This window comes from Alligator mississippiensis, chromosome 5 (genome assembly GCF_030867095.1).
Source record: "Alligator mississippiensis isolate rAllMis1 chromosome 5, rAllMis1, whole genome shotgun sequence".
Lineage (NCBI taxonomy): Eukaryota > Metazoa > Chordata > Crocodylia > Alligatoridae > Alligator > Alligator mississippiensis.
This window is the reverse complement of record NC_081828.1, coordinates 63,101,716-63,115,895: the sequence shown is the minus strand read 5'-3', so window position 1 is coordinate 63,115,895 and position 14,180 is coordinate 63,101,716.

Sequence of the window (14,180 nt, the reverse complement as noted above, 5' to 3'; positions counted from 1 at the left end):
TAATGTACAAGTATGGTAATTTAGTTATCCATCTTAATTATTTTATCAGATTTTAAATGAGATCAGGTTAATACAGCTAATATGTAAAAAAAAAAGGCTCAAGATTCACCTTAGAAATCGGTCCAGAGATCTCTCTCTCATTTTCACACACTAAATCCACCCTTTCCTGTACTGATTATTCATGAGACTATTTGCTGTCAATCTGTGTCACTACATTTTCCCCATTTATAGTTCAAGGAAATGGACTTTGTACACAGGGATTTATGAGCTGATCTGGCACAAATGTTATTAGTAGGATTTTTTCTACTGAAAGTACTGTATTTAGTTGAATACAAGACAAGGTCTCTTCCCCCCCCCCCCCCCCCCGAGTCAGCATGGGGAAAGAAACCCCCTCATCTTACATTTGCATACAAGGAAACTGCATTAAATGCAACATCTATCTTTGAACTGCTGCTAAAGCAGCATGTGCTCAGAAATGGTAATGAACTACGAAGTTGATTAAATGCAGGCAACACTGAGCATGACTATAAAGTACCTGGCTCATATCAGGCACATGTGCTGATGAGACCATGTCAGGGTGATTCCAATTTCCAGAACTTAGAAAAAAGGCAGGGGCCAGGACTGCTTCTACTGAGCTCCTCCTGGAAGGGTGTTGGGAGCCTGGTGCAGTGGGGAGGACAAAGGAAGGGGCCAGCTCAGGAAAAGCAGGAGCTGGGCAAAGGCACAAGGAAGTGAGCAAGTAGCGGTGGCACGTACCAAGCCCTGAACAGGGAAGGAGGCGCCCAGGGATGGCTCAGAAGAAGCCCCAGGGTCTGAGTGGCTGTTGTGAGACATGGAGCTCACCTGCCCTTGCCCTTACCCTTGCCCTTGCCCTTGCCCAGCAAAGAGGTGCGCAGCAGACGCCCAGGTGGCAGCACGGGCAGGTCCGCCTCCAGCCCGTTGGACAAAAGCGAGTGCAGGAAGGGATTGGTATCTTCAGATGTTCAGCCTATTTTATTTAAGTTTTATAAATATTTAATTTATTTAATAAATATAAAAAGTAAATTCTATCTGTTTTTTATTTGTTATTTGAAATTCATTTGTTGTTCTTGACAGACAATTCTCTAGTCTTTCAATAAATCCTTCGTTTTCTTCCTGTCTCTTTCCTTCTGGTATAGCTCATCATAAAATCTTCTCATCACCTTCAACACTAGCTCCTGCATCTTTCTTTGCAGCTCTTTCATCACTTTTGTTATTTTCCCTGCACACCTTCCGCCTTCCTCCCTGAAGAATTCTCCTACCTTTTTCTTCACCATCATTCACCATACTCTGGTTCTTCCAAAATATTTCTTCAGTGTTCATCACCCCTCATACTGTCTTGTGTATGCTTGACATATGTCTTCATCTTGTAACAGCTGCACATTTAACTTGCACATTTCCTTCCCTCTCATGTGGCTCCTACCAACACTCATTTCCACCTTCAGCATCCACTGATCACTAAAAGCCACATGAATAGTTTCTTTCTTCCTTAACCCTATTTATTTTGATGCAAACTTAAAATCAGTTTCTTTCCACTGGGGTCTGTTCAAGTGAAAACTTTCTCCACTACCCACACATCTCTTAGTGTCTCTTCTTTTATTATCCTTTTAACAGTCTGGATGAGCTGTCTAAAGCTCCATTTCCTCCTTCCCCTGTTCTGTTACCCACTTTAACTATATAATTGAAATCTGCTATTATGCACAGTCTCCCTCCAAACACATAAATCACTAGCTTTCTAAGCAACACATTCCTTCCCTCCCTTTCTGGCAGTGCATATACATGGAAAATTTCTAGCATCATGCATTGCAATCTGCCAGTAATGACTTCTTATACCTGCTTCGCTCTCATTTCTGGGTTCTTGAAAAATATGGCTATGCCTGCCTCTTTGTTCTCATTTGTCCTTGACTACCAGAATGGTCCCCATCTCTACCTTTTCTCAATTTTTTTATAATCCCTCTGCCCTGGTATACCACATTCTTGTAGGAAGATTATGTCTTCCCTTACTTGGTTCAACACTGGTTTAATCTGTTCCTATCTTTTCCTTATTAAGGTACTCATGATGTTAAGCAAAACTGTTGTCAATGCAATTTATGCTTGTTTTAAAATGAGCGTGCCTGTCCCTTTTAGGATGATCCGTAATTGTTTTGAGCTGGGTGTGCTTGTCCCTTTAAGGTTTTCTGTGCTACTGCTCAGGGTGATTGACTCTTCCTCCCTCACTCACAGTCCTGTAGCCTTTGCAACCTGCAGGATCATGTTCACATTTAGGAAGGATTGCACATTCCCTCCTCCCCACTGCTCCCCTTTTTCTGGTCTCCACTTTGAACTGGAGCCCAGAGGTGTTAGTGGCAGGAAACTGCTCTCCAGCTCTTCTGTTGACTCACCTCTCTCATTATCAGGTTTCTTCTTCCTAGTCTTCAGCCCCTTCATATTTTTCTTTTCCCAGCCTCTCTCTGGTTCTTTCTCTTGCTCCCTTCTGTTGTATGCAGGGTGTCTTTTTTCCTCCTCACCGCTACCTCCGTGTCTGAGCTGTTTGCTGTTCCTGCCTTCTCTTCCATTGCATCTCCTATTTCCTCCTGTGCTGCCTCAGTCACAGATACCTCAACCCACTTTTTTCTGGTTCACCCTCCTGTGGGGTTTCTTTCACCATTTTTATATCAATGTCCAACCCTGTCTCTCTTCTGATCTCCTCCTCTGGGTTTTGCTGTTCCTCAGGGGGTCTGACTGTACTTGCAAAGGCTTCAAGGCACCTACAATACAAGTCCCTCTCCCTGCATTTCTGGGACTCCTGGCACTTTGCTGCACTATGCCCCATCTCTTCACATCTGTAGCATGCTGTGTGGGGCAGTGTGTAGACAGGTGTCCCAGCTTTCCATATTTGGTGCACTGTTTTGGTTGCCCATGGTACATTATAAAACCCCCCATGCGCGCCAATCTGGATCACTGATGAGAGGTGTCACACCCTTCCTGGGCTTCACTCATCTGCTTATAATACTACTTGTGCCCGCCAGTCCAAGACTCCATCCATATATCATATTTGTCCCTTACTTTCTCTACTGACATTACCATTTGGACATACTTTTCCATCCATCTTTCTATATCTTATGCCTCTAGTAACTCTGTGCACATTCAAACTATAATCACTCTTTCTCTTGACTGGTTGCCTGCATATTTCTTCCAAAAGTTCTCATACCCTTCTCCATCCCAGTAAGTCAATTCCCAAGTCTTTTGGTTCAAGAAAGCAATAAGGCTGGTGTGATGCTCCACCTGCACCTCCAAAATCTCAAACAGTTCCTTTTCCAGGAAATCATATCTGCTCATCATTGATCCTGTCTCCCTTCCATTTTCAGTTAGAGTTGTGCCTTTATCCACAGCCTCCACTCCTCTCTAGCTCCTCTTGGTGCCTCTTCTGTGTCTTTCTGCCATGCCACTTCCAGTGGGCCAGCCTGCAGTCAAGCTCCTCACCCAATGTGCCCTCTCCTGCAGCTCCTGCTGTCCTTTGCTCCTGTCTTCCTTCTGGCATCATCACTCTCATCATTGCTGCCTCTGCTATTGCTCCCATTGTCACCCTTTTTCTTCCTTTCTTCTTCACCTGTGTCCAAACTCCATCCATTTTGAGATCTTCATTTCCATTCTTCAACTCTTTTTCTACCTCATGCTTACTTGCCACTACTTCTTTGTTTTGAGTTTCTGGTCTTCCTTCCCCACTCTTTACACCCCAAAACTCTGTCAATCCCTTTCTCTGCCTTTTAGGCATTGATCAGGCTTTCAATGCTGATGGAAGCCTTCCACAGAGATGGGTCCGTTGCAGCCTGTCTGAATAAAATATATGGTAGTCCCATTAAGTACAGTTCCCCTCAGCACTGACTCTTTTTCAAGTGGACTTTTCAAGTGGCTTTGAATTAATATCTTGCAAAGTTTGTAGTCTATATAAGTATGAGCAAATATGCTACTTAAAAGGATGTTTATGAAATACCTGTGGTAAAATTTGCAGCAGTTGTAAAAAAGGTAAATTGTATCAGTTCTGGATGAACTAAGTCTATGGGTACAATATGCAAATTGCTACAGCTATGTTTATTCCTAGGTCACTTTTTTCAAGCTTGTTTCTAATTTCCATGTACCCAAGGAGAACAGCATCTATCAGTAAGGAAAGAGAGGGAAGGAATTTCAGGGAGAAGAATTTCATGGGGGCAGAAGGCAAAGGGGATACCTGACCCCCCAGATTTATTTCCCCTGTTCTAGCTAGGAGAGGGAAGCAAATTCATGACAAACCAAAAATAATTAGATTCTATACCTGGAAAATTATAACAAATTTATACATTTTCCACATATAGAATCTAATTATTGGGGGTCTCCTTATAATCAGGGTCATCTTATATTCAAGTAAATATGGTCAATATGTAAACAATGGAATTAACTGTCTCTTTCCTTCTGCCAAATTGCAATGCCTGCTGCTTGAAGGCACATGTACAATGAAAGATCTTGCAAACTACAACAACTGAGCACAAGCATGTGTAACAAAATGGTCAAGTGTGGTGTAAAGACATGAGAACAAAAAAACTAATGAGACTGCTTTGAAGGACATCTCTGTGTGGATTATTCATGATTTAATGGAATTTGGAAGGGTGTTAAGCAGAATGTGAGGAAGTGAACTCCTGGCTAGGTAAGTGGTGTAAGGTAAAGAGTTTTAGTTAGGGCTGTGCAAAGCTTCAGTTGCTGATTCAATTAAGTGGAGATTTGGCCCAATTCAGTGGCTGAATCTCTGAATTGAATCAGGAGACCCTTTAATCTCTATGAATCAAATTGGAACCTTCTGAATTGTTTTGGAGAGATTCAATGATTTGGACATACACACAACTTTAATATTTTTTCTACGTACCTCAAAGTACCAGGTGGCTCATGAATGCTGAAATGGTGGGGTGGATGGAGTGTCCCATGGGACTGTGGGGGAGTCCCCAGCATGTTCAGCAGTGGACCCAGAAGTGGACCAGAAGAACTTCTGGTCCATTTCCAGGTCCACCACAGAGAACACAGGAGACCCCACTGCCCAACCTCTGGCTCAGCGACTGGTGCCTCCTGGGTCTGGAGGGACATCCAGTGTAGCCCTGCAGCCATTCGCTGAGCCAGGAGGTGTAGGGGGGGATCTAGTACTGAACATGCAGGGCCCCCCCCATGCTTCTGTGGAATACTCCATGCACCCCACCACCTCAGCATTCATGAGCTTGGTACCTCAAGGTATGTAGAAAAAAAAATATAAAGCTGTGTCTATGACCAAATCACTGATTTTCCAAATCAGCATCGAATTTTCAGATTTGGATTTGGCCAGATCAAATTGGGACAGTGATCCAAATCAATGAATCGAATCACTGTCCCCCCGAATCAAGCTGAATCCAAATCTGAATTGAATATGGCTCGCTTTGCACACCCCTAGTTTTAGTAAGTAGAATGAAGGTCTGCTTCATGTGGAACTCTACCTCTCAGTGTAGTTTATATGGCTTCCATCACTATAAAAAGAGAGGCAATCTTCGAAGGAGTAGGCTGAGAATAAAAACAAGAATAACCCACACTTATTTTGTGAGGAAGGAGAAAAAGAGGAAGAGGAAGAAGAAGATTGATGATGATGGAACAAAATGAATTGAAGTACTAAGAAATACAGAAAAAATGTTTTTTCTACCAATGCTAAAAGTCTAACAAAAAATAAGAAAAAAAAATCAGAATTACTCATTTATGAACACAAATTAAATCAATTACTCTAACCTGTTATGAATATTTGCTTAATGGCAATATTAAAACTAATGGCTAAATCATATTTAAGAATGAAACATTCTGTTTCAAAAGAGGCCTTGCCTCTTTTCAAGTCACTGACATCTCAGAAGCCAATAAGCCTTAATGCTTCTGAATCAATGGGGGTGCTAGGTGATGTCTCCTATGAACCAAGAAACATCACATGAAAGCAAGCAGATCAAATGGCCCCTTAAAATTCTACAATGTGTATGTATGTGTGTGTCAGGAGTGGGGGAGGAAATTTATTATGAGGGAGGTTAATTTAAGTGGCATATGCTAGGGGTCTCATGCAGCCGGTATTAAAATGTCTTCAAAATTGATCAAAATTATAAATTACTATTTTCTAATTTTAAAAAGTGCCACATCCAGTGCAGCAAAATTATATTTTAGATTTAATCTTGAAAAATCAAGAGGAATTAATCTAAAACAGAAAATAATGGTAATTTAGATACAAATAATCATGAGTTGATTATGCTCACTACATGAAGATATAGTAAAGTTTAAATCTTTGAAAAAGCCATCTTCACAAAGGTGAACCCAAATGAGTTGAGGAAAAGAAATTAAACAGAAACATATGAAGTGGAAGATTGTAAGTCAAATCTCAGTGTGACTTCAACCTAAAATATTCTATGTTCAGTTGGAGGCAGTATCAAATTGGAGTCACCATCAAAATGTCAAGTTGGAGGCACTTTCCAAAGGATCTGTACAGAGTCTAGTATTGTTTAACATCTGTTAATGATTTGGAGAATGAGGCTAAGTGAATGCTTAGTAAATCTGCAGACATTTAGAAGGGTAGGGCTAGTATCCAGAATTACTTGAATAAATGGGAGGAATTAATCAGATGATATTCAACAAAGGCAAGTGCAGAGCCCAGTGCTTAGGATGAAATAATTGCATGCATAACTATAGACTCTGTGGTTGCATCTACACATGAAATTAATGGGGTACAATAAACTCTGGAGACATTTAAGTGGAAGGAAACTGCTCCCAGGCTCAGTGTCTATACCTGTGCCTAGTACAGCAGCAATTTGAGCCTGGGCAGAGCAGGGCCCTGGCTGGCTGGGCAGACTGGGCACAATTTACACTTGCAGTCAGCATCCACAAGTGCATTTCAGCACAGTAAATAACTCCACTGTAAGATAGTACTGTCCCCAACAGTGCCATCTTACAGTGGAATTAATTAATTTACTGCACCTGAATAGCAGTGCATGTGTAGATTGTGATGCTTTATTGCAGACTAATTAGTCCACTTCACAGTGAAGTGCACATGTAGATGCACCCTATAGAGAGTGGGGAATGATTAGGTAGGCTTCAATACCGCAGAGAAAGTCCTGGGGGTTACAGTGGACCATAGGCTGAATATGAGCCAAAAGTGTGCTCTTGTTGCAAAAAAAGCCAACAGCATCCTGGGTTGTATTAATAGAGGTGTCACTTGCATATCAAGGGAAGTGGTTTTTCCACTCTATTCCAGCATTTCCACTGATGATGCCTCATTTCAAGAATTGTTTCTAGTTTTGGACACCTCACTTCACGAAAGATGTGAACAGATTTGAAAGAGTTCATTTGGGTGTGATAAAAATGATTAGAGGCCTGGGAAATATGATTTTTGAGGATAGGCTAAAAGAACTGTGTTTACCAGAATCCAAGTTTACCAAGATTAACACAGCCCACAAAAATTAAATTATATTTGTGGAAGAATTAAACATTCATTATAATTTTCCCTCTATAGAATCTAATTATTGAAGGACCATCTCAAATTTGTCTGTACCACCATTGCAGTAAGAAATGCAGTGTTAGAACACAGAAAATGGGGGAGCTAGTAAAGAGGCAGGTGGTAGGGGGAGGCAATGGGGTCAGGTAGCTTGCTTTCTGCTGCCTGTTGTCTTTACAAATTACCTCTCAATGTTCTTGACCCCCCCCTCCACAACCTATGCCCCCTGTTTCCCCATGCCCTTTCCTCTGCAACCTCTGCTCCCTTCCTGCCCCTTCCCCACCTTACCTTTGCTCCTGTGCCAGCAGTTGCTGTCTCTGCTCCAGTCTGAGGCATGGAGTGCAGTCCCAGTCCATGGCCATAGCAGTGGTGTGGCACTTCTGCTACATGACTGGACTGGGCTTGTGCTCCATGCCTCAGGCTTGAGTGGGAACAGAGCTTGCTGGCACAGAAACAAGGGTAAGTGGTGGAGGAAGGAACAGCAGTGGCCTCAATCTATAGGGGAGGAGACTGGGGGAAGTCTGATAATGCAGGGGGAAGAAGTAGCTTGGGTACAGTTGGGAGAGAATGGAGACAGGGGAAGAGATGAGGGGGACAGACAACAGCTGTGGATGTGGCCCCAACCTGGGGTTGGAAACAGAGCCAGAGACATAGCAGTCACCTGGAGTCACATGTAGGTGACTCCAAGATGTGGGGCTTGTTTCCCCTATAATTGGGGAAAAACTCATCTTGGAATTGAATAAATATTGCATTTAGTTTGGAGAAGAGAAGATTGATGGGGAATTTGATAACAGTCTTCAAATATCTAAAGAGCAATTAAAAGAGGATGGAGATAAATGATTCTCTATGGCTGAAGGGGACATGAGTAGGAGCTATGGCTTCCAATTCCAGCAAAGGAAATTTGAAATTAGGAAGAACTTTCTCACTATGACAGTGGTTAGGCATTAGAACAGGCTCCCTACAGAGGTCATGGGATCTCTGGAAGCCAACTAATGCTGCCACTGCTCCCCTGTCCCCAAAATTTCCAGACCAACAGGGAGCCCCATGGACCAGATGACACAGGTTGAACAGGACTCATTTATTGATATGCTTAGAATGAAATTTGGTAGCATGGAGGTAGCTAGCTGGTTGGTCAGCTGGTTTCTAATATAATGAGGTGTTAATGTGGCTATTACAAAGTTTCACAGTGATTTCCAATAAATTAATTTGCTGTGTAGAGTATTCAAGAGTTAGCTTGATGGAGGCACAAAAGTTGTTAAAGGCCTGGTGGAATTTCTCTAGAGAGTCCTTCTAATTTTTCCGTCTGCAGACAGAGGTATTTATCTGTGTTAGTCTGAGATTTGCCAGAAGGCCTGGCAGGGTGATGTAACTGATTTAAAGAAGCATAAGCTTTCATAGGCAACAGACTACTTTTTCAGCTGTTGCACTGTGGGCACATCTACACATGCTATTAATGCATTTGAATGTCTGCATGGGACTGCAGCACATTTAGCTGGGTCGGAGCAGCCTCAGCTGGGGGGTCAGCTTGCCAGCCTAGGGCTGCTCTCCCCCCAGCTCAATGTGCTGCAGAGGGGCTAGCTGGGGCACGAGGGTGCTTCAGTGATGGGTTAGCCAATAGGCAGCCCCTCACTGAAGCAGCCTCCTGCCCCAGCCAGCCCCATCAGTGTCTACGTGTACGTTGCTGTGCAACAAAGAACTCTTCTGCAGAATAGTACTTTTATTTACAAGTACTAACCTGTGGTGGAGTTAGTTTCCTGTGGCCTAATAACACTGCATGTGTAGCTGCTGACATGTTTACTGCAGAGCTGATTAAGAAACTCCACAGTAAATGTCTTGTGTAGCTGCACCTCATTAGTATCTGATGATAACAAGCTGTAACACATAATATTTTTCTTATTAATGTAATTAATCTCTCTTCCCCTATATTTGGTCAATTGGCAATTCATTTTGTTTCCTTTTTGGAAGGTTCTGAAACAACCATTTCATTTCAGTTTTAACTGGTTTTGTGTCAAACAAATATATGTTTCTAGAATATTCATAAGTCATAGATCAAAATATAATTTACAAAAAGGAATCGTACAAACTGAATAATTTACTGATCCCCTCCCTCCCCCTCCCCCCCCATTTAGCTGGTCAACCAAAAAAAAAGTTATATTTGCACAGATCTAGTCTCTACCACTTCTGCCCTCAACTCCCTCATATGGGAATTCAGTTAATTTGATGGCTAGTGCAGATCAGTTGGGGGAGTGAAGCCAGGCTGATACTTTGTTAGCACCATCAAAGGGTTAGGATAGTCTAAAGCAGTGGTTCTCAACCTTTTTTGTACCAGGACCCATTTATGAACATTGATAGCCAGTCCTGACCAAGTAAATAGTTTAAGCAGCTAGCCTCCTGCCAGCCTGCAAGGGGAAATATTCTCCTTTAAAAGAGAAAAACTGTGACTTTCCATGCTTTCCCATCATTGTCCATGACCCTTTCATATATTCTTGTGATCCACTTTTGGGTTGTGACTCATGGGTTGAGAAATGCTGGTCTAAAGTAGGGTCTTTCCTTGGACTTCAGTGGACACTGGATGAGACTCCCTACAGCCATCTGAACTAAGCACAATTTTCAGTCCCTTAAAGCTCACACATCATTTCTCCTAATTTATCACTGATACATAGAAACTGTTGCTAAGTATAGTTCAGCTGTATCAGATGTTTAAATAGTCTAGTGCACAATTTTCTGTTTGGATGTACAATTACAACTTAATTTAAAAATCAGTTCATAATATGTGATCATTTTGGTATATTTCAATTACCATTAAAGACTTGCTCATCTACCATAAACTACATAGAGACAGAATTTAATACCTTGGTTCTACAATACCTTGTTTTCTAAAACCAGGAAACCAAAAGGTTTACTGGTAATGAAACAGTAAAGATATCTTCCCTCGCCATGGCATTGTAACAACTTTTGTATGTATCATTTGAGACATTCACTGGAGCACAGACAGAATATATATTCATTTGCCTAATTCCAATCTTCTGTTTTATGATTCTACAAAATATAGAAAGTAATTCTGTACTTTTGTAGTAATACAATCACTTGAATACAGTCAATTGAAAACAGTTTTCAATTAATGTGCATTCATGATATACTGCTTGGTTGTAGCGAGGGACAGGTTTATTTTACAGACTAAGATAATACACTGAAGATCGAGTGGCTTCCATAGACAGAGAGAGCAATAAAAGCCATACACAGCTCTAACTTAGTACTCAGTACTCAGAACACATACGAATATAAAAAATTATTGATTGTTTAATTTAATTAAATATTAATAAGAACAAACAAGGTCTGTGGTTCTGTAGTCATAGGGCCTTGTTACACATTGCACTTTGAGCTGCTCAACTGTTGATCAGTTTTAGTGCTTGCTTGAGTTTAGAGTAGTCACGCCTGAAGGCTAAAAATCTTCTACGACTGTCCCCAACCTGCACAGCTGTGACTTGCCACTAGAGGACTGGCAAGCAGGGGCCTGACTAGGAGCTACAGCTGTGAGTTTCTGCTATAGGTCTGGTAAGCCAGCTCAGGCTTCTATCCCTGCTCTGGGCAGTGGAGGGTGAGAGAGATGGATTAAGGGGGTGTGGGGGGGGGAAGGGGCAGGAAAAGATTTAATGGGATTGGGGTGGGTAGTGAAATGGGAGGTGGACAAGAAAAAAAGAAATATGGGTGGGGAAGGGTGGTAGCATGCATCAATCGAGTTGGCTTGGTGCCAGAACTGCCCCTTTGACAGTAGAGTTCTGGGGGTGGAAAGTTTGTCCACACAGAACAGGAGGGTGTGGGAGGGGACACTGCAGCCTGGGGTACTGGAGGACTGCAACTTGAATGGCTCATCCATGGGGAGTGGCTACACATTAATGGAACATGAGCTAGGTAACACAGATCAGAGATAAACCTGGCCTGGAGTGGTGTAACTTTAAGCCACCTGAAATGTGCTTAAAACTAGTTTCAGGTGTTAATATGTGGACAGTCCAGGGATTAAGATCTCCAGGAACTCCCTAAAATTAATGTGTAACAAGACTACTTTGCTATGCTACCCTGATTTTTTCCTGACTTCAGACTAACATGATTAATCGCCCCACCATTTCATGTAGTTAACAAAATAATAGCATATGTAGTCTAGAAAGATACTGTAAGAGTAAAGTCTAGTAGAAAGATATGGACATTTCTGAAAAGGTTGGATAAGTTAGATTATGTTCTTGAATATGGTATTGGAAGCACCTCAGTTCCACAGTATCTCCTGTTGGATGATTTTAACAATTGTTTTTGTGAAGACTTGGGTTAAAGAACAAAGTGGAAGTTAAAACTTGAAGGATGGTTCAATGAGAAGCAGAAGAAGTAAAGGCCAACTCTCAGATATTGGGATGAGCTCATTTATTTTGAGCCACATAGCAGTGTTAGTTAAAAATCTGATGTTATAGAGAGCCTTCAGATACAAGATAAAATGGCTTACAAGATAAGTCAGAATGTTTTTGAATGATTGATAATCCTGAACAAAACAAAGCTGTTCAGTGGGACTTAACAGCTGTTCCACACTCCATCTAACTAACAAAGGCATTAAATCCTGTATTCAATTCATAGGAGTACATAGGGAAGCAACGGCAGAGAGGGGAAGACAAAACACACCTGTCCCATGTATATTTGACTAATATTTCATAAAGTATACTCTTTCTTGCCATGCCAGGGACCAGTTAACATAGCAAAGTCTATCAGTAAAATATCCATGCACTGAATGCAAATAATAATAATAATAAACAGTAATTGCTTCTTGCTTTAGGTACCACAGCTCCAGAAGATCTTCATTTTAAGCAGTGTCCACACTCATAAATATGTATATTTTATTATATATTAATAAACATAATAATTTATTTTTCCTTAAATGATCTTGGAACAAAAAGTATGTTACAATTCTTGGAGAGGGTTACATGTTACACATATGATCTGAGTAAATACAAAAAGCTTGTTAATATAATTTGCTAGTGACAAATGTTCAGGGCCACCATCAACATAGAGGAGGATCAGAACTCAAGGCGGTGGGGGTGAGGAAAGAGTGGCTTAAAAAAATAAAAACGAGCTGAAATGTCATAATATAAAGCTTGAGGTGATCTACTGAATGACTAATGGCAGAAGAGCTTGTCATAAGCTGGGAGCTCAATAGTTAGAAATGGAAGAGGAGGGGGGAATCTCTGTATTAGCATATGACAGGGTAATTATAACCTGCAGATGTAATGCAGACATGATAAAATGTATACACAAAGTATTGCCACTGGATGTAGTAGGTACAGCAGGGTAGCACCTTAAAAAGACTGGTCCAAGAATCATAAGTTTCACCAAATTATGGGGAAGTATGGTCATGGTGGAGGATAGGCTGGGGATTCAGGGTGACCTGGGCAGGCTTGTAAGGTGGGTGGATCAAAGCCTGATGACATTCAACACAGAGAAATGCAAAGCGCTCCACCTAGGAAGAAAGAACCCACATCATACTTATAGGCTCGGCAGTGCTACACTCACTAGCACCATGACCGAAAGAGACTCGGGGGTCATGACTGATCACAGGATGAGCATGAGCCACCACAAATGATGCCACAGCTGGCAAAGCAAGTAAAAGGCTGGCTTGCATCTAGTGATCCATCTCAAGCAAGACCCAAAAAGTCAACCTCCCACTTTACTCAGCTTTGGTAAGGCCACAACCAGAGTACTGCATCCAATTCTGGGCTCCACACTTAAGAAAGGTGGTGGAGAAGCTTGATAAAGTCCAGAGGAATGTCATATGCATGATTAGAGGTCAAGAGAGCAAGCTTTATGAGGAGAGGCTGAGAGGCATGGGACTCCTCAATCTGGAGAAGAGAAGGCTCAGGGGGGAGTTGGTGGCAACCTATCTCAGGAGTGTTCATCAGGAACTGGGAAGACTGTTCACCAGGACACCCCAAAAAAAGACAAGTTCTAAATGTCACAAACTGCTGGAAGACCATTTTAGACTGGACATAAGGAAAACCTTCTTTCCCCTCCAAGTTGCCAGAATCTGGAATAGACTCACCCCAGAAGTGGTGCAAGCACCTACTCTGGATATATTCAAGAAACACCAGGATGCTCACCTTATTGGGGTCATCTGACCCCAGCTGACTTTCTGCCCTTTGGTCAGGGGACTGGACCCAATAATCTCGCAAGGTCCCTTCCAGCCCTAATGTGAAATCTACGAAATAAGCAACTGCCTACTTTGTCAGATGGACCAGTTTATAACTTAGAGACAAGTTAGCATCTAAGAGCACCTATATACATGCACAATGCCTGATCTGACCCATGCTAATTAGCTAAGTAATTGAGTCTACTGGAGCGTGCTAATTATGGCACTTCAGCAACCTCCATGTCACATGTATTCAATGTCCTTGCACTTCAAAATGGCAGCAAGGGTGCTTTAACTAAAGTTCATTGAATGAGCTTTATTTAAAGCACCCCAGCTACCATTTTGAAGCATGGGATGCGGAATACTCAAGACAGCACAGATGCTTTAATTAAAGCAGCTCCCAAGAGCTACTCTACTTTAAATGTTCCCCCTACCCCTGGAGCCTGTGTAAAAATGCCCTAAGAATGAAGTTACATGTTGCACTTAGACCATACTTAGCTTATGGGA